A 26,478-nucleotide genomic window follows, 5' to 3' on the forward strand; every position below is an offset into this window, starting at 1 on the left:
TATGCTGCCTTGTAAATCCCTGACTCCTCTGAACTCAAGAAAATTTAGCAACAATAAATGACGGGGCTCCTGTGCTTTCTAAAGCAAATCAGCAATGCTCTTGTTTTCTTCTCCTGCAGTTTCAAATTTTCGGTGTACAGATGTCCTGTCACAGCAGTTAAAAAGTACAATCTTGTGAGTCACTAGGGGTCTGACAAGTCGAGTCTCTCAAAGCCTGACAATACAAAAAGTCCTTGATCTGAGGAAAGAGATCATTCGAATTTTTTTTTCCAGAAAGTTTCTACGGTGTAGCCTATATTAAGAAAAAGAGAAAACAGAATCATAAAATTTAAGCTTCCACACTTTGTTGAACCTCGTAAGTAGCCTAGAAATTGCAAATAGTTAAACATACACAGAGAAAACATTCTTTTTCTTAATCCATGCAAACAGCACTATGCATGAAAATGGGCTGAGTAGTTCATTGTATCACATAATAATCTGATCTGCAAGTTCACAGCACAAACCTTCCACGTAAACAATGCAGCAGAAGCTGAGAACACTCAAGTTTAATTATAATAAAGTGTTAAAGCTTCTCTCCTAAGTTATATTTTAGGTATTCCATCTGGGCAGAGGGAGGAGGCATTTCCTCTATGAAGACCAAACCTCCTATTTTCTTAATAGCATGTCCTGTGGTCCAATTCTATCACTGACACTCAAAAGTGGTAAAAACTCTCATTTTGGTAAAATTATTTCTAAGGTGGGCTATATATCCTGAGGTCAAGAAGGTCTTGATTTTACATTATAAGTTTTAGTTTTTAAGGAGTACTTGCTGGTTTTAGGCTGACTGTGGTGCACACCTATTGGGTGAAATCATCTATCGTTCTTATGATAGCACTCTGATTTGCAAATACCCTTTTCTGGAAGGTCTCCAGTTTCCTGGCCCAGGCCTGAGCATTCACAGCATGCCATCCCATGTTCATTGTAGCTGGTTCAGGGATATGGATGTGGTGTAGTTAAAGTCATTAAGAACCAACTCTAGGATATTTCTGGAACTATTGCAAGAGAAGATTCTCCTTTATTTTGGGTGGGGGGAGAGTAGGGGTGAGGATTATAGAGGTAAGATATAAGCTTCAAGAGCTCACAGCCATTTTGCTTCTATAAGCTGGAAAGCCTGCCTGAGAACAAAGTTAACCCAAGGGAAAGCAGAGTCAAGAGATAAAAGGAGCAAGATTTAGTCCCATTGCCAACATTTGAGCCTGTGGTTCGGTGCTATAGTTCTCTGAACAAGAAATATCTCTCTTTAAGTTGCATAAGGCAGGCTGAGTTGGATTTTTGTTTCTTGCAACCAGAAAAATTGTAAGGGTTAACACGAATGTCCTCAACTGGAAATTTCTAATAGTGCCTGTGGTTGAGCAATCTCCCCCAAATTTGCCAACATGTTTTTTTCCTTCGGCGAGCTCTTGCACTTTTCCTGAACCTGCAAGTTTTTCTTCTACTTCCTCACTGGCAGCACAGGGCAGAACAGCTTTGGGAGGAGAGGCAGCCAGCAATAGTTCACCAACAGTGTGATACCACTCCTGAGCTTAAAAAAATGCAGGTGGCATTTGGGGCCGGAAAAGGGAACTCAGATTGCAGAGCACCTGCCGAGAGCCAAGCACCGTTCTGCTTCCTGCACAACCATCAGTTCCCTTGACCTTCTTTCCTATCTGCACAGTATCGTGAAGGAGAGGGAGATACCTTACAAACCAAGAAATAGCTGGTCAGAGAAAACTGGTCAGAATTCAGTCCAGAGTGTAGCAAGCTACTGGTGTCAGCCCCGGAGTCAGTTTTAAATTTGTCTCAGAGGCTACATCATTGAAAAGTATGATCATGTGAAGGTTTTCAAGCCCTTCTCTGCCTCGGCTTCCCAACTTGTGATGGAAATTGCCCCTTAACCTGAGTGACAGGGATAGTGTGAAGTTGACTGAGATGTCTTCATCAGGTGTTTCCTCCACTACTTGGCACACTGTGAGCTGTAACAGCAAAGCCTGAAACGCAGACATGCCCAACAGACAGCTCAACATTATCTGTAAGAGTATTAAATAAACTGAAATGAGGAAATGGCCAATTGGGTCCAGTTTCATGAGACAAGAGCAGGACAAAGAAGTGAAGGAGAGCTACAATTATAACTACAGAAAAAAAAAATACATATTGGGATCCCTGGGTGGCGCAGCGGTTTGGCGCCTGCCTTTGGCCCAGGGCGCGATCCTGGAGACCCGGGATCGAGTCCCACATCAGGCTCCCGGTGCATGGAGCCTGCTTCTCCCTCTGCCTGTGTCTCTCTGCCTCTCTCTCTCTCTCTGTGACTATCATAAATAAATAAAAATTTAAAAAAAAAATGTTTAAAAAATACATATCAAGGATGATTCTCTTAGCTTCAGATGGTTAAGATTGTATTGGTTCTGTAACGTAAATGGGCTGGAAGTTCATACTTAGGATGTTACTATTTCTTATTTATCTTGTGCAGGTATAGTTATACTTGAGTTGCTATCTTTGTAAAGTTCTGACAAACTGGACTCTGGCTGCTCTTACATTAGACACCTGGACTGAGATAGGAAACTGCAATCACAACTCTTTTGCCTAGAAAAAGTGGAAGGGCTAGGAGTACCCTGAATGCTTCTGTGACTAGCTTCTCATGGGCTCTAGGTGTGTCTCATTTAATGAAAATGCAATTGAATTTGAAGTCACATGACATCTCACTCTGATGAAAATTCTATCCTGTCCCATTCTTTTGGGAAAAAAAAAAAAAATTCAATTCCCTTTGTCGACTCACGTTTCCAAACACCAGCCTAATTAAGCCCTAGTGTTGAGCAAACCAAGACTTCGCCACACCCCGTACATTATCTGCCCTTCTGTACCCAGGTTGTTAACAGCTCTTGTAAGAAAACCATACAACTGCGATGAGTGGAACTCCAAAAATGTACACTCAGGTGGGCTATCCCAACTCTCTTGAATTCGCTCTCTTCCATCCTTCACATGAGACATTTAAAACGTTCTCAAGTTTCCTCAAAGCTTTTGACTGGTTCCTTTACCCCACACCCCATCTTAGGGAATGAATCTAGCTCGTATGTTGCAAATAAAGCAGAAATCCAAACACGTTCTCACCTCCTGCCCTGAAATTTGTATACTTCACTTTAACCCACCGGCCCACCCCTTCTGATCTTCCTAATACGATGGAAGAAATGTCTTCCCCCCTGCTTAAGGCCAATCTCTCCCTCTATGCTCTGGCTCCTGTCATCTTCCATCGAATGAGAAAACTCATGGTCTATCAGCCCATCTCCTTTGGGTGTTCTCAACCTCTCCCGAACTCCGGGAGCCTTCCCAATCAGCATTTAAACATACCCCAGGTCTCCCATTATTAAAAATAACCCAAACTCTGAACAGTGCCAGTTTTCCTTTCCTTCTCTCCCTTCAAAGCCCAAGTTCCTGGAAGAACTGCTGGCTTATGCCATCTCTGCTCTCTCACAGGTGGCTGAAAACATTAAATCTGACTGAGGTGGCCTGGCAGCCAGAGATTCCAGGTGACCCTCCAATTGAGATGTGCATGGAGGGCAAGAGTGAAGCTTTGTTCCTTCACAGCAGTTCCACCAATGGACCAGAGTGCCAGGGAGGGGCCGGTGGGAGGCTCTGGGAAGAGGACTGGCCAGTGGGTGAGAGCTCATGGCCGTTGCTGTCCTGGTCACAGAAGGCATCTGGCAGCAGCATCGACTGAGAGCCTAAAGATGCATCGTTTCTCTGCTCTTGCTGCAGGAAGGGAAAACCAAGGACAAGAGCTTTCTTAAGAAAGCCAGAATTTCCCCAATCAGAACTGATCTGTCCTTCATTGAATGTCTAAACACTTAACAAACAGTAATTTGACTTAATAGCCAGTTGTCTAAAGACCTCACTACTCTCGATTATAGGCTTCGTAGCAGCAGACTATGCACTAGTTTTCTCCAAGTTGTCCATGGCACTGAGCACAATTAGTTATAAAAACCAGCCGAGAATCATAAGGCCAACTGCGAATTTGAGCCATTCTGACCTATAGATGAAGTGGACAAAGTATATAAGAGGTATTATAAACTGTGAAAATTATTTCACATACAGCTAGATTGCAATATATATATGTGTATATATATATATATATATATATATATATATATATGCTGAGCACATGGATAAGTGTTAACAGACATTTGTTATTTTACAGAGCCAACAATGGCACTTTAATAATTTCCTCTGGTTGAAGAGTTGGACAAATGGGTGGAATGAATGGTGGGTCTGAATCTATGCCAAATCTTCTGTTCTTACTTGTGCTATAAAAGATTCTCCTACAGGTGAGTTTTTACATCACAAAGAATAGTGAATGATTACATGTGCTGCAAATACTAAGAGACACCTGCTTCTCTATCTATCCAAAAAAAAAAAAAAAAAAAAAAAAAAACAATTGTAAAAAGAATACTTTGAATATTTACAGGCTTCATAGAATGGATTCAAGAACTTACTCGTTTAATACATCTTTTATGGATTTTTTTTTTTTTTTTTTACCCTGACTGAGAGAGTTCAGCTTGGAGATAATGTTCCATTTTCTTTAAAAACAAACAAACAAACAAAAAATAACTCTTAAGAATGATTAACATGTGAGGACGTTTAACTGCTAAGCTCAAATAAGCATCTGCCTTTGCATACAATTGCCTGTTCTTTTCTCCTTCTATACCTTTGTCTAATAGCATCTAAACACCTTCTTTTCAAAATATTAAAATTTTGGCTTAGTCTCTCCGGGTCTATTTATATAGCCCTGATTGAAGGCGACAAGTCTCTCAGTTCAATTACAGCATCATTTATAGAGCACCTACTATGAGCTAGGCACCATGTGTGATATGTTTTAATTAATCCCAATGAATGACCAACTGATAACTGATAACTCAGATAAATATTTTACAATTTTTGCAACTTAATTATATATTTATATTTCCCTCCAGATCATAGGTTTTTCCTCCCATATATCTTGCCTCAATATTAGAATATGTATTTCAGGACTGTCAGTTATATCCAACATTTGGGAAATAAAGATGGTAAATGTTGCATTGGGATGAAAATGTTCCAGAAGCATTTAAGATATTCCTGCTACTGTGCATAGGAAGATTAGTATTCCATGAGAAAAGTTTATTTGATTTGATATCTTCCTTTTCCATCTTTGACCTTAAAGTACAAATGAATGGCTCTAGTCCAACTGAATTACAGCTCCTACAAGACTGGACAGAAATAACAAAATGCTTATGGCCTCTTGTCATTCATTCACCAATTTGTTTATTCATCTTGATTTGCAAGCATGTACTGGTCACTCCTATTTCTTGGCAAGATAAATATACTCAGATAGTGCTCTGCATGAGATAAACCAAGAGTCAATTGACATAAATCATTAAGGTAAGGAATGTACACAACAAATAGGAAAATTTCTTAATCAGCAAGTGAATCTAAGAGCTAACTTGCTCTGTGCAAATGCATGCAAGTTAAAAAAAAAACCCAACAGTTTCATGACTGAAAACTTTCACTTCATCTAGGTTCACGGGTTAGTTGGGCGTAAAAATCATGCTACAGTTGGATGCCAATTGCTTTAAGTTATGTGCAAACAAAATCAAACTGCATTCCCTTCCGATGAGTTCTTTAATGGAAGAGCTCCGCAAGGAGCAACTGTCTATTCCCCAGTTTGTTTCCTATCTTCCTAAATGTCAATGTCATAAGTGTTCCATTTGTCTCTCCCTGAACACTATCGATGTTTCTATTCTACCCCCAGAATATGAGACTGAGACAGCACGGCTTGGTGGCAAGAGCCTCGGTTCTACAGCACAGAGAAAAGTGTCCACCATTTGTCAACTGTGATATGGGATGGGTTTCTAATTTCTCTAAGCCTCAGACTCAGCAGTGGTTAATAAGATCTATTTCTGCAGGTTGTGATGAAAATTGAAGACATATGCAAACACTCAGCAAAGGACCTACCAGACAGTAGATGCTTAATGAGGTAACAACACCAACACCAATAATAACTCCGATTATCCACTTATTCACCAAACATTTATTGATACCTGCTCAGTGCTGGGCACTGATTTGACCTGAGGGACATAGTAGTCATCAAAGAAGACACTTGTAGCCCTCAAAGTTGTCATTCTCAAGAAGGAAAACCAACTATAATAATCTGAGAAAGGGGACACCTGGGTGGCTCAGCGGTTGAGCATCTGCCTTTGGCTCAGGGCATGATCCTGGAGTCCCAGGATTGGTCCCACATTGGGCTCCCTGCATGGAGCCTGCTTCTCCCTCTGCCTGTCTCTCTCTCTTTCTCTCTCTCTCTCTGTCTCTCATGAATAAATAAATAAAATCTTTAAAAAATAATGCTAATATGAGAACATACTGAAGAGAGTCTTAAATACAAACTTTTATGTTATCCTCATTCACTGTAATTATTTTTAGGGATGGATACTTGTCCACAAGGAAAAGTCGTATTTTCTTATTATCTTCTTGGTTTAAAAAATGAGGTAACAAAAATCTACTGAGGGACGTCTGGCTGGCTCTGTTGCTAGAGCATGGGACTCTTGATCTTTGGGTTGTGAGTTCAGGCCCCACTTTGGATGTAGAGTTTATTTTAAATAAGTATGTAAGTAAAATCTACTGATAAATAGTGTGTTCAGTAACTTGCTTTAGAAATGGAAATTCAGTAAAATTTACTTCAAAAAACACTGTAGCTTACTTTGTCCTGGAAATACTGTTATTTTTAAAATGTGATTTTAGGAGCACCTGGGTGGCTCAGATGGTTAAGCATCTGCCTTCAGCTCAGGTCATGATACCGGGGCCCTGGGATAGAGCCCCCAGTCATGCTCTTTGCTCAAATGTGAGTCTGCTTCTCATTTCTTCCTCTCCCTCTGCCTCTCCCCCACAGTCCGTGCTCTCTCTCTCGAATGAGTAAATAAAGTCTTTTAAAAAGAAAATAAAATGTGATTTTAATACCATTTTTTACTTTAATGGACAAAGGTCTGTCTGTTTCATATAATCTTAACCGAACAAATATTTCAGGATGAGCAAGAAAATGTCTGTGATACTGAACTGTTGCTTTTGCAATTATATATTATATTAAGACAATTATTTAAATACATGTAGAAAGGCAAGTAAGACATGTGATAATTAAGATATGCAATTACATGATTAGTAAGTGTAATTACATAGCATACAATCAGAGATGTTATGGAGAATTTTTGCTTACATGGACAGATACATTTTCACACACTTTCATGTTATGAATCTGAAAAGATTCATAATTTGAAATTATTTTATTTTAATCAAAATCATTCCAGAACCCCCAACTTCTTAAGAAAATAAAACAAGAATTTTTTTTCATTAACTCCTTAATAAAACAGAGAAAAGCCTGGGCCAGGCAGAATACAGATCTGGTATGTCAGCAAACAAAGACCGCTCTTTGTAGCCTGTGTGGGCATTCTGCCTGGGTGCCAGCATCGCCAAAGAGCAAATGCAGGGCTTATACATTAGTTCATTTCACTCTTATTATGTGTTAAGGAAAGGGTCTCTCTGGATCAGGGTTCGTGGAAGCATTAGCATCACTTGGGAACTTGTTAGAAATGCAGTTCTCAGTCCCTAACCCTGATCTACTGACTTGACAAACTCTGGGGGTGGAGCCCAACAACCTGTGGTTCCACAAGCTTGGCAGGTGATTCAGTCAAGTTTGAGTACTGCTGCTCGAGGTTAATGCATTCAAAGAATCAAGACTCCTAATCCTTCCTTTTTAAAAAATTTTTATTTATTTATGATAGTCACAGAGAGAGAGAGAGAAAGGCAGAGACATAGGCAGAGGGAGAAGCAGGCTCCATGCACCGGGAGCCCGACGTGGGATTCGATCCCGGGTCTCCAGGATTGCGCCCTGGGTCAAAGGCAGGCGCCAAACCCTGCGCCACCCAGGGATCCCATCCTTCCTATTTTAACCTGGAAATGGTGCCAAACAGTTCCCTTGGCCAACTGGGTTAGCTCTCTGAACCATAATCTGGGAAACAGGAACACAAATGTAATTCTGTGTTGTACTTGAACGATAATGTATATTTTTTTTTAATTAAAAGTGTGGTGCCAGAAATCATGTTAAACAGTAAAATGCAACGAGAGAAATACTATTATTAGCCAACCTTACAAGGGGAAATACAAAATTTCGCTAGAGGAGTTACAAAACTTACAGAGACGGCAAAGTGGCTAATAAGTAAAATAGCAGGCTTGAAGATTACAGAACAACTACAAGCATGTAATATCACCCATTTCTGAACTTACTTAGTTTTCAATTACCATAGTCTTAGATCTCACTGGTAATATTTCTCAACACTACCCACCAAAAACAATATAAAGAAATTAAGATAAATTCTTCAATCATAATTAATTCTAACATAACTAGAAATCGTATGTCTAGATGTGAAGTACCTGAAGAAAATACTGACCAACATACCAAGAGCCCAACCTGATGGGTAGGAATAAAACTACCCTTACTTTTGTTCTTCCTTCTTCTTCTTCTTCTTCTTCTTTTTTTTTTTTTTAAGTTACAGAAATAACCTGAACTCAAGTCCAACCTTTGCATATTTAGGAGACACTTCAGTAAATTATTATTCTTTAGATTCTTACACAGGGTCACAGGACATATCCATAGCCATACATATACTATTCAAAGTGTATTCATATCATTTAATTTAGTGACTGATCTAGTCGAAGCTGTATGTGGTCGAATACAAAGTCCAGGCTGGTTTACCTGTTCCAGAGGCAGTAAAGACATTGAAAGGAGCCAAAGGAAAGGCAACAGAGAAGAGTCTATGCACAATAGAGAATTTTTGCTAGACAGTGATGAAAAGTCCATATGTTACAGTGCCACCATAAATTATGTGAGAACGAATGGTCAGGCCACAAAGGGGTTCCAAAAATAGGCTGAAACTGCCCACAGTCTGAAAACAAATTGCTTAAATTCCAATATGAGAAAACAGTGTTCTTGACATATACTTTCATGTGGCCACTACTGGGTGAAGCCAGGTCCGCGAGATGAAATATAATATGCTTTAGCTTTAAAACTGGAAGTTGTTATTCCGTCAAGAAACTAAAATGCAAAGATATCTGCATGAGTCTGATGCCTCAAGGCTTAAAGATTTATTATGAAGGAAAGACAAAAAATGAATGATGGCTTGTCAGTGGGTCTGAACCCTAAAAGTGACCCTGCATTTTGGAGAAATGGAAAACTCAGAAGTCTTACTTTTTCATCATCTTAGGAATTAAAAGTAAATTTGAATTATACAGTTACTGGTTTATCTAAAAATATATATTTAAGTGATAACAGGGATAATATAAATCAAAAGCAAAAATGCTCAAAGGGTTCCACTGTCTATTATTGAGTTCATTTTTCTTAAAGACCAATATTAAATCTAAAATGTTAAGAAACAATTATATGATCTTCTCCCATAAAAGGTGGAAAGTAAACAGGAAAAAAGGTAATAAAAAAACACACTAAGAGGATGCTTATAATCTTTATTAAAGATGGCTGTGGTTAATAGGGAAATCAATCACCTATTGCTTACTAAATTTTCAAATTTTAAATTTAAGAACATCATAATCATAATATAGACAACATGCAAAACATGTAATCATATAGTCTTCATGAATGAATTCTCAACAAACTAGATGTTTAAAAACTTGATATTCTTCTAAAGGGATAACAATCAGTCCAAGAATATTATATTGATCAATCTTATCACAGACTTAAAATGTTGAAGGATCAGTGAACATGGTTTTATTTTAAATAAAATGGTAGTCTGTCATTAGAATACTTATCTTGACAGAAATGCCACAGAACATCATTATTATTAAGGATACTGTATGTATCAACAAGAGTATTTAGGAATATTAAGTAATAGTTTACAATAATTATAAAGCTCCAGTAATTTTGCATGGTCCGCATCACTGTTTTAAAAATTAAAAGTAATGAGTTATACGATGCTGAAGAAAATATACGTTGCTATTACTGAATACAATAACTTCATATGATTCAGGACACAGATTTCAACTCTGATTCGGGGTGTATTAAAATTAGTTCTCATTTGAGAAGCCATTCATCAATGATGGAAAATATCCTTAGCTCAGTTTTGTGAAATAGAATGGCATTTTTACGTAACTGAAAAGTAACCAAAAGCTTTCATACAGGGTAAAAATGTTATATTGCACTACCAAGAGAGAGCCAAGCAGTGTAAAGCCATATTGTCCCACAGCATGAAGTGATCAGATACCTGCCTAAAATGATGGACAGCTCTGGCCTAGTGAACAGGCAAAAAAAATCCCATTTACTCTCGTCCAGATGGGACCAACTGGACGCTTCAGCGCAAACAACTCATCCTTCTTCGGACCTTCTTGTCCAGCTCTTGAGCTAGCTCCAGCTGATAATGATGAATATCAAGGCTACAGTAAAGTGGGTGACAACAGAAGCCTTGTTATAGCTGCCAGTCTTCCAGTCTTGTCATTATTACACATTGAAGATTTATTTGAGTTTATTGTTGTGCACAGGGTCTAGCCATTTGCAATTCATCACCTACTACAGAAAGTTCAAGATAGTGGCCGAAGCTATAATTGCCACCTCCACCTGCTTCTGGAAATTATGAGGTCACTAGCTAGGGCAGCCCAGTCTTCGATGAGCCCCAAAAGTCACAGAAGCCTCTAGTATAAAATACTCAGGCCCTATTTTCACTTGAGCATCTCTTGAGATCACATTAATAATGCTACATTGCCTGGCAATTGATTAAATTGTATCTATAGTACAGTGTGCTCTATGGCAAATACTAAAAGGTTACAGCTACAGGAAGGAAATAATGAAACTATTATAGCTGCCACAATCTGAGCATTATTGTTATTATTGTAAATGCTATAGTTACTATGTGTTTGATTCAGGAATATACAAACCCATTAACAAGGCACATTTCTTATATTTAATCTGATAGAATCTTCTAATCTTCAGATGTCAAACTAGTCAACTGTAAATCTGTTTTGGAAGCAGGTGGAACATAAATCCTATATATATAAACACACAGTACTTTGGTAGAGCTGCTCGCATAGCTAAAATCAAATGTAAAGACGTCGTTTTGTTTCTACTCAAAATTAAAAAAAATTTTTTTTCAGACATTTAGGATTTGAATTATTACTATGCCGGTAAGTTAAAGGAGTTGACTCAGAATAAAAAAAGTCAATCATAAAAATAACCATTTAAAAATTTTTTAAACTAAGCCACTTACTCATTTTATATTTTAAAAAGGCCTATTTTTATTTTTCTTCCAAATTCATGGATAAATTTTGGAGAGCTTTCACCTGTACTATTGAGCATTCAAGGTTTTATGGCCAGCTACAAAGAGTAGGAGCTTATCTGATTTCCATTCATCTAAAATGTATGATTCACTCATCAGTGTACTTAGGGTACAGATGGCTTGAAAATTTATGATGCCTCAATCTTCTCCTGCTTTGTATTATGCTTTTGCTTGGTTTCTACATCCTTACCATTAATGACTTTCTAAAACCAAGATTTACTGAGATAGGTATTTTTTTGTTCCAGGTACTCTTTTTAAAAAATCAGTGTGGTAAGTAATGTGGAAAAAAGGTAAGCTAGCATCACAATGTAATATAAAATCCCAACTATTTATAAAGATTGCCTATATCTTATTTTATTCCCCAGAGTCTAATGATATTCAATGATTTCATTTTGTAAGGTTAGAGAGGAATCAAAGTTCTAAATGGAAAGTTTCTATCTGCAAATTCTTTTACAAGTGGCCTCCTCCATACATTATTGTAGCTTTCCACTATGCTGACAGGAGAGCCAGCTAGGCAGGATATACTTCCCTCTTGGTTCCTGCTTGTACGTGAGGGTACGGAGGTTGGGATATTAGGAGGTATTTTTGCCAACCAAGACTTGGTCCCATTTTGAACCTCACCTGTGCTTTCCTCAGAAGCACCATGAGGTAAGAAATGGAAATGCCCCTGATAATCCAATCCAATCCAATCCAATCCAATCCAATCCAATCCAATCTTGTCTTCAAAAACATAACAAGAACATAACTAGCATAAATTAACAGCTCAGTGGGTTACCGTTTGCTGGAAGGCTGCAGAGAACTGCATGCTGAAAGCCCTTCTCCTCAGTTCCCCCCCATTTGCTGACCAGTGCAGTAGGGAACCACCAACCAACTACGTGCCAGTGAAGGCTGATGGGGAGAGCGCCTGCCAACTTGGGAGGACAAATTCACAAACTCAGCTGTCTCTACAAGACTGAGGATTTATGGAAGAACAAATTAAGGAAGTCTATTCCTCTCCCCACTGAGGGACTCTTTAGGGCTCAAAAAAATAGTCACAATTTTCAAATCAGCTCCCACAAACAACACTCCTCTTTGAGTGAGGTGTTGTTAGGGGACACTCAGCAACAGGAAAGTGTGACTGGAATTCTGACCTCATACATATATTCTTTTTTAAAAAATATTTATTTATTTTTGAGAGACACACAGAGGGAGAGGCAGAGACACAGGCAGAGAGAGAAGCAGGCTCCCTGTGGGGGGGCCCAATGTGGGACTCGATCCCCAGGACCCTGGGATCACAACTTGAGCCAAAGGTAGATGCTCAACCACTGAGCCACTCAGGTGCCCCTCACACATATATCTTTAACTAACACCTGTACTTCATCTTACAGTTTATACACTTCTTTCACAACTACTATCCTACAGCAATCTGGGCTGTGGAGATTAATTTTTTTTTTTAATTTATGATAGTCACAGAGAGAGAGAGAGAGAGAGAGAGAGAGAGAGGCAGAGACACAGGCAGAGGGAGAAGCAGGCTCCATGCACTGGAAGCCTGACGTGGGATTCGAACCCGGGTCTCCAGGATCGCGCCCTGGGCCAAAAGCAGGCGCTAAAACCGCTGCGCCACCCAGGGATCCCGAGATTAATATTATATCCATTTTACCAAAGGGGAGACTGAGGTTCAGAGAAGGAAAGGATTTTTTCCAAAGTCACAAAACCGGCCAGGTGATAGAGCTGGGTCTTGGTCACAGTTCTCACTCCAGTTTCTTTACTTTATACTCAACCACAGAACACAAATAATTCAATTTTAAAATCATTAGAACTGCCCCTTCTTTCAGAATACTGAAAAGATTTTTGGGATTATGCAATGATGGATTTACGTGTTTATATTTTCTCCCAGAAAGTTTATCTTTTTTCCAGAACATGGATTTAAACAGCTAATGGTACAGAAACAAAAATATAGAAAAGATAATAACATATAATGTCTTTACAATAAAAACTGAAATATAACTTACGTAGTTAAGAAAGACTGCATGAAAACACATGAACATTAACAAAACACATCCCAGGCCAAGCACTGGAATGTGAACCGATTCTAGATGGCCCATCCACCTTATCCCATTTATATCTTCCCTCTTCTCCCCTTGAGTCTACCCTGAATTGTGATAAAATCATTCTTCTTTATTCATTACTCTTAGTGCTGGCTTAGTATCCCTACACAATATAGCTTAGATTTTTCCAATCTCAAAATGGAATCATATCATATGTATTACTCTGCAACTTGCTTTTCTCTTCTGAACAATTTGAGATGTATTAATGTTGATGCATGCAGCTGTGTTCATTTATTTTTTACTCTGTTTATTTTTACTATTGATACAGTATTACACTCAATGAGTATGTCACAATTTACACACTCTCCTGCCAATACATCTTTGTGTGTGTGTGTTTTTCTTTTATTTCCCTTTGGTCCAATCTTTCACTCTTACAAAGGTTGCTACTATGAATATTTTTGTACATGACTCCTAGCACAAAAGTGCAAGTGTCTGTAGGGTATAGAACTCCCAGGAGATTGCAAATTTATAAGGTATATGCTCTTTATTGGCTTTCACCCTTCCAAAATAGTTATACCAGTGCACATTCAGAAGCAGTCTTTCAGGGATCCCATTAATCCTTACCTTGCTAGCAATTTGGATTGTCTATTTTTAAGTTTTCCTGATCTGATGAGGAAGAAATCATATTTCATTGTGATTTCAATTACATTTCCCTAATTTCTAGTAAAGTTGAACACACTGCATGTTTAAAGGTAATTTGGTTCTTCTTTGGTGAAGTGCCTGTTGTTTTTGTTTGTACATGTTTCTATCAGGTGTTTATTTTTCAATTACTAATTTATATTCTTTATATATTTTAGATTCTAAACTTTGACAGCTAAAAGCTCCTCCCAGTCTGTGGCATAGGGTGTGCAAGTGCATGCACGTGTGTGTGTTTTCACTCTCTTTTACAAATGTCAAGCTGTTAATTTAATGTAAATTTATCAGTGTCTTCCTTTACAGTTTACAGATTTTTGTCTTGTTTAAGAAATTCTTCTGCTTTGAGGCCTTAGAATTGTTTTTTTAATAATTGCTCTAAAAGTTGCTCTGCCTTTCCATTTATGTGCTTAGTCTACCTGGAATCAATTTTTATATGTGCTGTGAGGTAGGGATTCTAATTCCATCTTCCTCCATATAAATAATTGTCTCTTATTTAAAAATTAAATCACTGGTTAAAAAGTCCATCCTTTTCCCACTGATCTATAACATCACCTTTGTCATATGTCAAACAATACTAATTGTGTGTGGGGGTGTTTTTGAACCCCTTGTTCTGTTTCATTTGTTTACTCCTGTATCAGCTCCCACCTGTCCATTAATGCACCATTCAAAGATATTATTTTGAATTCCTAAACATTTTCAGTACATGATATTCATACAGTAAAATAAGCAGGAGCCAAACTTTATTATCATTTAACAAGTTAATAAGCTGCAGATACAAGTTAATATGTAAAATGCCTCTGAATCACAATCTGCATGTTATGATTCTCAAACTAATGATTTTCTAACCCACTGACTTTTTCAGAACATTTTCATGTTACCTCATCAATCTCAAACATAAAACGATACTAATGATATACAATAGCTTTAAATTGTGGAAAACATAGGCTTTGGAATCACACACACGAAAATGATTAGAAACAGGATTATATTAAGACTATGTATAGAACCTTGAGCAAGTCATCTACCTTCTGAGGCTACAGTCATTTGTACAGTATTGATGACCACTATCTTAAAAGGGTTTCTGTATACAGGAAGTAACATATTTATTTTAAAATTTTTTTTGGAATTAACATATTTAAATACTTAGCCATGTTTGACATACAGTAAGTACTAAATAAATTATATATATTTTTAACACTGAATACTAGTAAAGTCAGGTATCTTTACTAATAGGGTTTAGTCTATGATAACATAGAACATTATAATGGAATCAAACATCAAATGTACAAATTTTATTATCTCCTGTTGTACTTAAATGCACTCTGGAGCCCAAATGCCAACTAAATGTATCCAACTGACTTAAAATGTATCTAAGGACCAACCTAACAAGTTCACCAGCCCTCTTGCCACCCAATTACCCTTGAGCATCTATTTTTTTAAAATTCAACTCTAATATCTTCCCTGTTTAGAGATTCCATGTTCCACCTCACTAAAACTCAAAGAAGTTGTGGATTGTTATTAAAAGAAAACAAAACAAAAGACTATAGTCAATCGACACCCAGGCAAAAGTCCAGAAGTCACCCTGACTCCTCCTTCCTTTCACTTCATCCAATTATACTTTGAGGGAATCAAGTCCTGTTCACCAAATCCACTAAATCTCTCTCAAGCCAATGTCTCCCTCTGTACCATCAACTGGCTATACTACTCTACACTGTAACAGTAATGTACCCAATCATATTACTTTACACAAGCAATTGAGCAATTAGTTAAAAACTGGACCTAATCTTCTTAAAAGGTACAATAAAATTCTATGAAATGATGTGATCATTTTGAGCTGAGAACACTGAGGCACGAAGAGGTTAAGTAACAGGTCTAGAGTACTTATCCTTATACCCTTATAATGACCCAGCAATTAGAATTCATACTAGATCAGCTAATGCTAAAGTACACCTCTCAACTACTGCACCATGCCACGGGCCATGAGTTATCATTCTACATTGTAAACATATCACCTCCTTCATAAAAATCCCTTGCAAGGTGTTGAGAAATGATATGATTCTGGAAATATTTTGACTATAGATCCTTCTGTCTAGGGCCTCTGTACCTAGGACATGAAAAATCAAAGTCCTTTTTCTAATAGTCCATTGAGAGCTGGCCAGTGCCTCCCTGAGTCCTATTTCTCACTCTTAACCACTTTATGCTCTCTCTCTGTCCTTAGCTTTGTCTTATCTGTCACATTACAAACATAGAGAATGGATGAAAGGAATAGGAAAAAAAAAAAGGTAAAAAAACTGACAGCAAGAGGGGAAGTGGATGCAGGAGAGCCCAAGCCTGAGTGTGAGTGAAAGTGGGAGGGAGCCCGACAGAGTGAGTGAGCAAGTACAACCTAGTAGTTCAGGGAGACATGGAGACTCGGTTTGGCAGAAGAGAGAAACCAGTCAGCCGGCAAGAGCCCAAACGTGAGCGGGTGCCATGCAAAAGAGACTCAGTAAGCCGGAGACACAAATTCCAGGAATGGGGGAGAGGTCTACACCCCATCCTGTCCCTTGTCTGGGTATTCTGTGCCTGGTAAACCTTTTTCTCTTCCTCCCAACCTCATGTTCCTGGTTACCTTACTTGTCTTTCAAGGCTCAGCTCAAGGACCTTCTACTGCAAAGTTTGCCCTGAACCCACATGGTGAGTGTACATCATGCATCCTTTCCCACACCCCACAGGAGTCTGTCTTTACCACTAGCAGAACACTCAGAACACTTTTCTCCATGACCTGCTTCATCTTTTAACAGCAAATTCCTTAGAAGTATTTTTCCCCCTCTTTAATCATCAGTGTCATGCATATAGTGGGGTTTAATAAGTGCTGAATGAAATCCCCCTATTTTTCAATTTCTCCAAAATTTTCCAAGCATAATGAAGGAATGTCCTATCTTAATCTCATCTCTAACACACACACATACATTTTTTTTTTTTAAGATTTATTTATTTTGGGGAGGGGGGTGGAAAGGGAGAGGCAGAGGGAGAGAGAGAGAGAATTCCAAGCAGACTGCCCGCTCAGTGGCAGAGCTTGGGCTCCATCTCATCATCCACGAGAACATGACTTGAGCCAAGATCAAGAGTTGGATGTTTAACCAATTGAGCCACCCAGGAGCCCTTCACATGCACATATCCTTAAGCTGATTTTCTTTAATCAAGATGGGATGATTTATTTGATAAAAATAAAACATTAAATGAAGAAATGAAACTCAGGACGCCTGGGTGGCTCAGCGGTTGAGTGTCTGTCTTTGGCTCAGGGCATGATCCCGATTGGGATCGAGTCCCACATCAGGCTTCCTGCATGGAGACTGCTTCTCCCTCTGCCTATGTCTGTCTGTCTGTCTCTCTCGGTGTCTCCCATGAATAAACAAATAAACTCTTAAAAAAAGTGAAATAAAACTCAAATATTTTGACTATAATGACCCAGCAATTATGACTGTGGCTTTTATATTGCCTTCCTTAGGGAAGAGTTTCTCAATCCTCGCACTATTGTCATTTGGGGATGGATGATTCTTTGGTTGGAGAGAATCTTGTGTGCTATAGGATGGATAGCTTTCTCCCTAGCTTCTTCCCACCAAAGGCCAGTCACATCCCACCCAGTTCTGACAACCATGACTGTCTGGTTTCCTATGAGAGGAGGGGCAGTTAAAGTTTCATGTTACACTTTCTTCCCATATATGGCAGCTCCCTTTTAAGACCTTACACTTGACATAGAGTGTGGTATGGGTTATTTGACAGATAGGAGGACAAAAAGCTCAGTTGAAACTTCATTTCAAAAGACAAGGGAATACCAGAAGTTTGAAAAGAAAGTTTTAGATGTGCAGCTATGTGTGGTGATGAAGTCAACTACTGTGGCAATCACTTTACAATATATACATACAGCGAATCATTGCATTGTCCACCTAAAACTAATACAACATAATAGGTCAATTATATCTGAATAAAAAATACAAAAAGAAAAGAAAATTTTGGGGCTTCTGGGTGGCTCAGTTGGTTAAGTATCTGCTTTTGGCTCAGGTCATGATCTCAGGGTCCCGGGGTCGAGCCCCATGTCAGGCTCTCTGCTCAGTGGGGAGCCTGCTTCTCCCTCTCTCTCTACCCCTCCTCCTGCTCATGCTCTCTTTCTTTCTCTGTGTCAAATAAATAAATAAATAAAGTCTTTAAAAAAAAGAAAAGAAAGTTTTGGTAATGCAATTCATTTCACTTTTGAAAAAAAAAAGATACCATTTGTGCATTATTTACACCTTTTTGGAATGCTCCAGTTTTCAAAGTCATTTCTGTGATACACTTGATTTTTTTCCCTTGTAGGCAGAATCAAAGCAGACATCTAAAATTACAACCCAACATGGGAGTAAATAACTGCATCTGCTACAAAACTTAATAAAATAATCACAAACACCAATGCTTTGCTGACAGGAGGAGCTCTGATGTCATTAGAACCGAAGAAAAGGTTTATCTGAAAACATATGCACAGCAGTCACTGGGATAAAATTAAATTTGGAGAGCAAAAACCTGAAAAATATGTGGCACTTCAAGCAGCGAGAAGATTTATGATGACATTTGTCAAAATGGTATGTGTGTGTCTACTTCATGCATTTCATGCAAGCCCACCATATTTGGCTGAAGCACCTTTTTTTCTTTTTCTTTTTTTTTTTTTTTTACATGCATAAAAGAATCCCATTCCTTCTCTTCAAAATCTGTGGCAAGTTCACCTTCCAAATTTGATCTTCACACATTGGTATATTTATTTCCTCTTCTGCTAGAGGAGTTCTTCTGAGATAACTGGTTATCTAGAAGCTTCCTGAAAGTCTGAGTGGTACACCTATGGACTATGTACCCATTGGCTGGATCATCCCCTAGTTCCTACACCCTGACCAGTGCAGGAGATCAAACAGAGCTGAACAAGGTACACAGGTCAAAGACTCCGCTCCTCTGCAGGGGATGGCTAGCTTTTGGCTTTGCTTCTGATGGACTCAGAGGACCTTTCCTGGGTAATGCCAGTCTTTAGAGACAGAAAATTCCCTTCCCTAAGGACTGGTTCTGGTTTGTGTTTCTCAAAGCACTTGTATGGGGATTTCAAGGAAGAACATACCTCTCTGATCAGGCATGCTGAGTTCTGGCCCTCACTTTCCTGTTTATCACCAGGTGACATGGGTACAGGAGAACAGCAGCCAGACTTGTGCCCCACGAGTCAGGCTCAAGTCCCATCGATCCCAAATGACCTGAGAAGTGCCCTAGTGTTTAGGAAGGAGACAAATTGTTTGGAAATACCACCAAAAAGTGGCACTCAAGGATGCTCCTCTCTGTCTCTGTCTTTCTGTCTCTCTCGTTTAATTACATGGAGTAGAACATTTTTTTTTTAAAGATTTTATTTATCTATTTATGAGACATAGAGAGAGAGAGGCAGAGACACAGGCAGAGGGAGAAGCGGACTCCCCACAAGGACCCCAAGGTGGGACTCGATCCCAGGACCCTGTGATCACGACCCGAACCAAAGACAGATGCTCAACCACCGAGACACCCAGGCGTCCCTAGAACATATTATTTTATGACTTTCTAGGCAGTGGAAATTTTCCTAATAAACTCTTGCTCAGAACTCTAAGGGTCAATGAGTTACTATGACTGAAGGCAGGCTGAATTCTTATCCTCTTAACCACTTCCTGGAACCTTCCCAGAGCAATCAAGGGCTCCACAGAACAGGCTGGAAAACTACTGGGACAGAAAATACTGATCAAGAAGACATGAAGGCCTGAATATCAAACACAGCACAATAGCCACAAACTCAGAGTCGGAAAATTGCTATGTGAATCACAGTTGTGCATTTACTGTCTCATCTGAAACAAGCCGATCAACTCGCCGAGTTTCCATTTGCTCATTAATGAACCAGAGACAGACGTGCACGTCCCAACCACACAGTCTCACATGAGTCACTTATTAGCAGTGTGACTCTGAATAAGCCACTTCACTTTTCTGTACTTCACTTTCTTCACCTGCTAAAAATGGGTGATACTGTCTATCTCATATGGTTACTGTAGAGATCAACTGAGATACTTAGCACATAAGAAAACAGTGAAGGTCAGCTAGTCCTCCTATTATTTTCTAGTAGTAAACTTTTAAACTCTAAAAGCAATATAAAATATCTGGCAATGTACAGCTTCTGTTATATTATTAGCTTTGGTTGTTGCTGCTATTGACAGTGACCCTGGTCAAGCTGCTAAGTTGCCACGGGGTTTCTGTTGAGCTCCAGTCTGCTCTGGAGATTCCAAAAAGTCCCCACTCGTCCAATCTTTATTTTCGAACTAAAGCTACCCCACAAGGAAGGAAAACCCCCCTTCCTGCTGCACTTGCTTGCTAATCTCAGCTTGAATTCCTTTTCAGAATATTACATTAAGCAAGGAGATTCCCCAGTAGAGCAACAATTTGTCCATTTACTTGAACTACAGTTCTACAGCCACTGTTGTGTTTTTCCTTGAGATAACAAATTCCGTTTAGTACATTCAGGAACATCAACCATCGTAAAAATGAGCCACCCTGTTCAACACTTCAGATTTTTCAAAAATAGAAATTTTTACTGTATAAGATGCTGCCTCCTCGTGGACTGAGCCACAATTAAGGAGACTAGTCTTAATAAACATCTTCCTTTCTACGAAGAGCTACCAAGATAGAAGAAAAGACTTGCAGGCTAATGAGTAGAGTCCTAGAAATCCAAAAGAAAGAAATATGATATTTTAATTCAGTTGACTTTGCTAAACAAAGCACTCCCCCCCACCCCATCATGTGAACTCCTGCCATTTTATTTCCCATACCTAAAAAATCCTACAGTTCCAGAAATGAAAGAAATAGGAGACAAATACATTTTGACTGAACCTAACTATAATGTTCTGCAAAATAAACAGGAAGCTATTGCTCTCTCCTTCAACTACAGTGTAAAAGCACGTCAGAAACATGGAGAGAAAGTTTGAGAGAAGTAGACATAAAAAGGATAATTTGTTCCCGAATAATTTACAGATCGAAAAGAATGTTGCAAATTACTCAAACAGTTCCAAAAGTTTCTTTAATACCTTACTTGAAGTCTGATAAAAATCCTCACTTAAAAAAAGGGTAACATTATTTGCAAATTGAGCAAGAGGACCCGATGATAGCCATATATAATCAGTTGTCACCTTGCAGCTCAATTAGCCCTCATGTAAAAACGAGGCATGTAAGGAGAAATGAGGTTTTGACATTATCTCTGCCAGCAAGATAATTACACAGCCTTCATTTAACAGTAGGGCAACACTACTGTAGCAACAAATTAACTCAGCTCCATTTGCAATTCATGGTGTGTTTTCTCATTTAATACCATTTGTCTTACCCCAAGTGAATGTTTCCATTAGTTTTCTCTAGCACAGCAAATACTCAGTTTGACTCCACATATTACATCACTGAGTCAATGCTCACCTCCAGCAACTCTTTGAAAGCATATTCAAAATGTGATAGAATGTCCTGTTTTTCCATTTCAGCTACAACTTTCTCTGGTTTATGGCCAAATCATACAGTCAGTGTATCTGTGTTGAACAGCCAAGGGCATGAAATTCCCTAAGCCTACAATTGATTTCAGAGCAGTTTTCTCTTTTTCACAAAGAAAAATCAAGAAAGAAAGAAATGTTAGTGAAGTCCTAATGTGGGTACAATCATGTATTAGGTTATTAATGTATTTCCAAAAAGACATTTTAAGAGAGACATATTTTTAAAAATGTGCTGGCTATACATGTTAAGTTTTTAAGTATGTACTCACCTAACCAGATGACTCTGTGATCTCATTTATTTTCCTTTCCACATTTTGCATTACAAGTTTTCCTTGGTTTGAATTTAAAAGCCACTATATGTCCTTAAAAGTAAGCATGACTGAGGAGAGTTTAAAAGCAGCAGCAGAATGTTAAAGGGTCATGGGTACAGAAAGCAGAACCGAGTGGGATCCTGTATCGTCCTGAATAGACTCAGCACGCAATTTCATGTTCAACTCCAAAAGGTCATGCTAGTTTGGCTACTGATTTATCATTTGAGATTTTATACCCTGAATTACCTGCTACTGACAATACAAGAAGCCCTAAATAAAAGTCCTAAGAACCCCAAGTTCCTAGAATCGCTTTAGTCAATAAAACTTAAACCCACACAATATGGTGTTGAGCTTTAAACATTCAAATTATAAAGGCAAATGCATTTATTTATAGCTAGTGTATGTTAGTAGGGGAAAAAAATGAAGATTTAACTTTATAAGTGAATATACAAAGATTCCAAAGAAGGGGATTTCAATTTTCAAAAACAAACGGTCCCTCTACTGCATGAAATTTAAGGAAACTTGTGAGAAGAAAAACACTTTCCAGGAGTTTTATTTTGTTTATCACAACAATAGCAATTGGCAAAAATATCTACTGAAAACTGTATTATATTCTCAAAGAATGAGGAACAAAAAGATACATATGCATGCACTTCAAGCAAAGTTTCACCGTAAAATGGTTACTTTAACATTGTGAGCTAGCAAGAAGTACCCACAATATGTTAGTTTTCTGTTTTTTTTCTTTAACCACAAGATAATTCAATACTTCCACAGTCTCAGGGAACTAACTGCCCTAAGGAATAGATTGAAGTCTTGAAATTTAACTTATAAACAGGATATATCAAAAATAAGGTCCATGCTCTTCTCTGTGGTTTAACTGGTTTTAATTCTCAGGTCCAAGTGATGCTAAGTGAAACAGAAGATGAAAGAAGCAATGCTTTATGCCTGTTCTTAGAAATGCATTCTTTAGTGGTTTACTTCTCCATACAGGAACTTACTTTAGTCATTTGACTAGCAGTCATCCAACCTTGGCTCAAGCAATTCAGGTACAGAGAAAAGATACAAAATAAAAGTAATATAAAGTTAGAATTTCTTTATGTGTTCCCTTGCCCCTACCAAGTACACATTTATCCAACTGCTATGACGAGGGTAACCTGTTTAATGTCTTGTATCAGGAATTCTGAAACTGACTATGTGTTACCACTACAGGTCTCTATTTCATGTATTGAAGTAGTAAATTATGCACAAATATGATAGAGAAGAAATTACCATGTTTGTTATATACAGTGAACACAAATCAATACTGGGCAAAGGATATGAATGGATATCACATTCAGCATATGGAAAACCAACTCATCAATACAATTATTAATAAAATATATGGGAAAATATTCATTCTTTTGTTTGCATTCTTTCATTACTCATTTAATCAGATTGATCACTTTGGAAAAGATCAAGAAAGGCATGAATCCAAAAGTGGTATTTAAATTAGTACCTAAAGGCTGAGTATGAATTATTTTAAAGTATTCAATTAAAGTAGGCAAGTAAAACGTTGCTATGCCATATTTTCATTTAAGGTAAGGCACACAGTTAAAATATGAAATAGGCTGTTTTATTATTGCAGGAGTTTTACTGCTAAGAAACTTCCCAATTTTTAATGTAATTAAAACAATTGTTTCAATGGGAAATGTGGTTGGAGGATTACTTTTAGACTCACAATAACATAGTTATTTTTAGGGAAATGGTTAAATATTACAAGGTTTGTCACTGACTGTAGAGCTATAAAATCTAAACATCACTCAGTAAATACGGCTCTTAACTATATCTAGCTTTTGTGTAAGAGTACGGGACTCTCTTCCAATTTATAATCAGCATTATCATTAACACAGAACTTTATAACTTTTTTTTTTTAAATCATCTATGATAAAGCATAAGCCACTAAAACAATGCAATTGTGATTTATGGGGGAAAAGCACCTTACCTTAGTCGCTTCGGTTCAAATGATATTCTCTTATATCCAATTCACTTTATTTATGATCATGCATACATAGTGTCCATGTATAATGTTGAGAAGTAACTGATAAAACATTTATTTAGACACTACTGATAAGCTGATATAAGTTTTTTGACTCTGAATATTTAAGAATATCTACAGTCATCAACAAAGTAATTTTATTGAAGTAACTTCTGAGGAAGTAATTGTGTGTGTGCAAAACTTAAGATAATAGATAAATGAGCCCAGACGTTAAAAAAATATGTATACTATCCGGAATGAAACCAAGGATGAACATAAAACACCAGCATAAACTCATCATAATGCCTGGAGGACTGAAAGAGTCCATTTGAATCCTCCGAAAAACATAAAGGTCTCACTCTCATTAGTAAACGAAAGGATAACAATCATTACTTTGAAAGGTATTTTGGACAATACAGGAGATAACAAACACAACTCAGAACAGGTACTTGAAAGCCATGTTCTTGATCCTTCCTTGGCTCAAACGCCACTCCACTCTGAATCCTTCTACAAATACTGTAGCCCAAGACAGGGAAGAGAGAATATTTACTGTTTTTAAATGAACTTAAATCTCTAGGTTCATACACATATTCTAAGATATTATTAGCATAATCCTGGAATTGCATTTTTATATCAGTAAAAATGTCCAAGGATCTATAAACTATTAAAACCAGCACAGTGATGACAAGTGAAGGTCAAAGTCTGCATCATGGCATCAAACGAAGAGTTTATGAGGGCTTAGAAGAGGAGACAATAATCAGTAGGAGCCAGCAGAGGTTCACTAAGAATAAATTCTGCCAAGGGAATGACATTTGATTTTACAGGCAGGGAGGGACAGTATCATGAAAGGAAGATGGCAGGAATGTGGCATATTAGAACTTCAAAAGGGTATCTAAGAAGTCTTTAATAGTAATATTTGCAATAATGAGAGTCAACTGTGGCTGGCTAAGAGTTCAGTCAGGTGGAATTACAGAGAGGAAAGCAGCTTGATATAAAGAGAATGGATTAACAGATTGGAATAACCTGCAAAGAAGCCTCCAGTGGCAGGCATTCTTGGCCCCTTCAGTTATTCAACATCATTATTACCAAAGTACTGGAATGCAAAAAGAAAAAGTATGCTCTCAAACTTCACAATGCAAGACCACATTAAGTGATAGAATCAGATTTGGAAGAAAACCTTGACAATTTAAAATTTGGCCTTTAACTAAAAACAAGAAAAGTAATAGAGACATTAGGCTGTGTAATTACCTAACAGCGTAAGACAGACAGATAGACAGACTGCTTTAGAGAAAATGGAAGACTTGTACCTCAACAAAAGTTTGTATAAATTAGGGGTTTTAGTTCAAATCATGAGACGTGCTCAATGAAATGCTAGCCCAAATGTGATGTGACGAATCTCATCTCCACCTCTACCCCTAAATGAAGCATTCTTTTCCTTTAAAAAAAAAAAAAGATTTTATTCATTTACTTGAGAGAGAGAGAAGGAGAAAGGGAGCCCATAAGTGGGGCGGGGAGAGGCAGAGGGAGAGGGAGAAGCAGACTCCCTACTAAGCAAGGAGACTGATGTAGGGTTTGATTCCAGGACCTGGGGATCACAATCTGAGCCAAAGGCAGACACGTAACTCACTGAGCCACCCAGGTGCCCTCAAATGAAGCATGAAGTAACTCATGCATCCAGAGTAAAAGTAACCATGAATCCAGTGGTATTTTACTTCCAGGTACCATATTTGAAAGATATTAACAAATAAGCACATTTAAAAGAGAAAAATCAGAAGGGTGGGTGGGTTTGGGAAAATGTGAAAAATAATTGGAAAGAAATGAAGTGATCCAGTATGAAATGGAGAAGATACAAAACTACCCCAAGTATTTGTGAGAGCATCCCATGGAACTCTTAATTCCTTTCCTAATATCTTTCTATCTTACAAATGAAAAAAAAAAAAAAACAAAAACCTGAGGCCTGGAGACATAACAGAGAGCTACTAGAGCCACATACACTTAAATTTACATCTTTTGAAAACGAGGAATCCAATTTATTCTGCATAATTCCAGAGGGAGAACTAGAACCAATTACACTGTGAAGCCGGATATCAGGTCACTATGAGGAAGAAATGGAAACAAAACCAAAAACTTAAAACCTTATATGATCATGCACAGTTTCCACAAAATCTGGACACAAAGGCTAATACATATATATGATGTTATCAACAACTTCAATCTTCAAAAATATGTTATCTGGGTTTCCAGACTTCATGGGCATCTACACTATGCGGAGTAACCATTACATCAAGTGTCCTATATCCCTTCACCTGCACAACTCTCCCAGTGAAAAAACAGAACCTTAATAAGCACTATAATAACTTGCCCACAGATCCAAAGCAAATAATCACAGGTCTTCCTGATTCTTCCTTCTGTAGTTCTTGCCCACTTGCTACACATTAAGATCATTCAATGCTTCTTAAAAATACTAATGTCTGGGTTCCATTCCCAAGAGGTTCCAATTTAACTCATCTGAGATGGGGCCAG

General features: G+C 38.0%; 1 protein-coding gene across 1 annotated transcript in view; it reads right to left on the reverse strand.

Annotated features, from left to right (window-relative positions):
* GPATCH2 (G-patch domain containing 2) overlaps positions 1-26,478 on the reverse strand; it is a 167,508-nt gene that overhangs the window by 89,024 nt on the left and 52,006 nt on the right. The gene's annotated exons all lie outside the window — the stretch shown is intronic.

Source organism: Vulpes vulpes, chromosome 5 (genome assembly GCF_048418805.1).
Source record: "Vulpes vulpes isolate BD-2025 chromosome 5, VulVul3, whole genome shotgun sequence".
NCBI lineage: Eukaryota > Metazoa > Chordata > Mammalia > Carnivora > Canidae > Vulpes > Vulpes vulpes.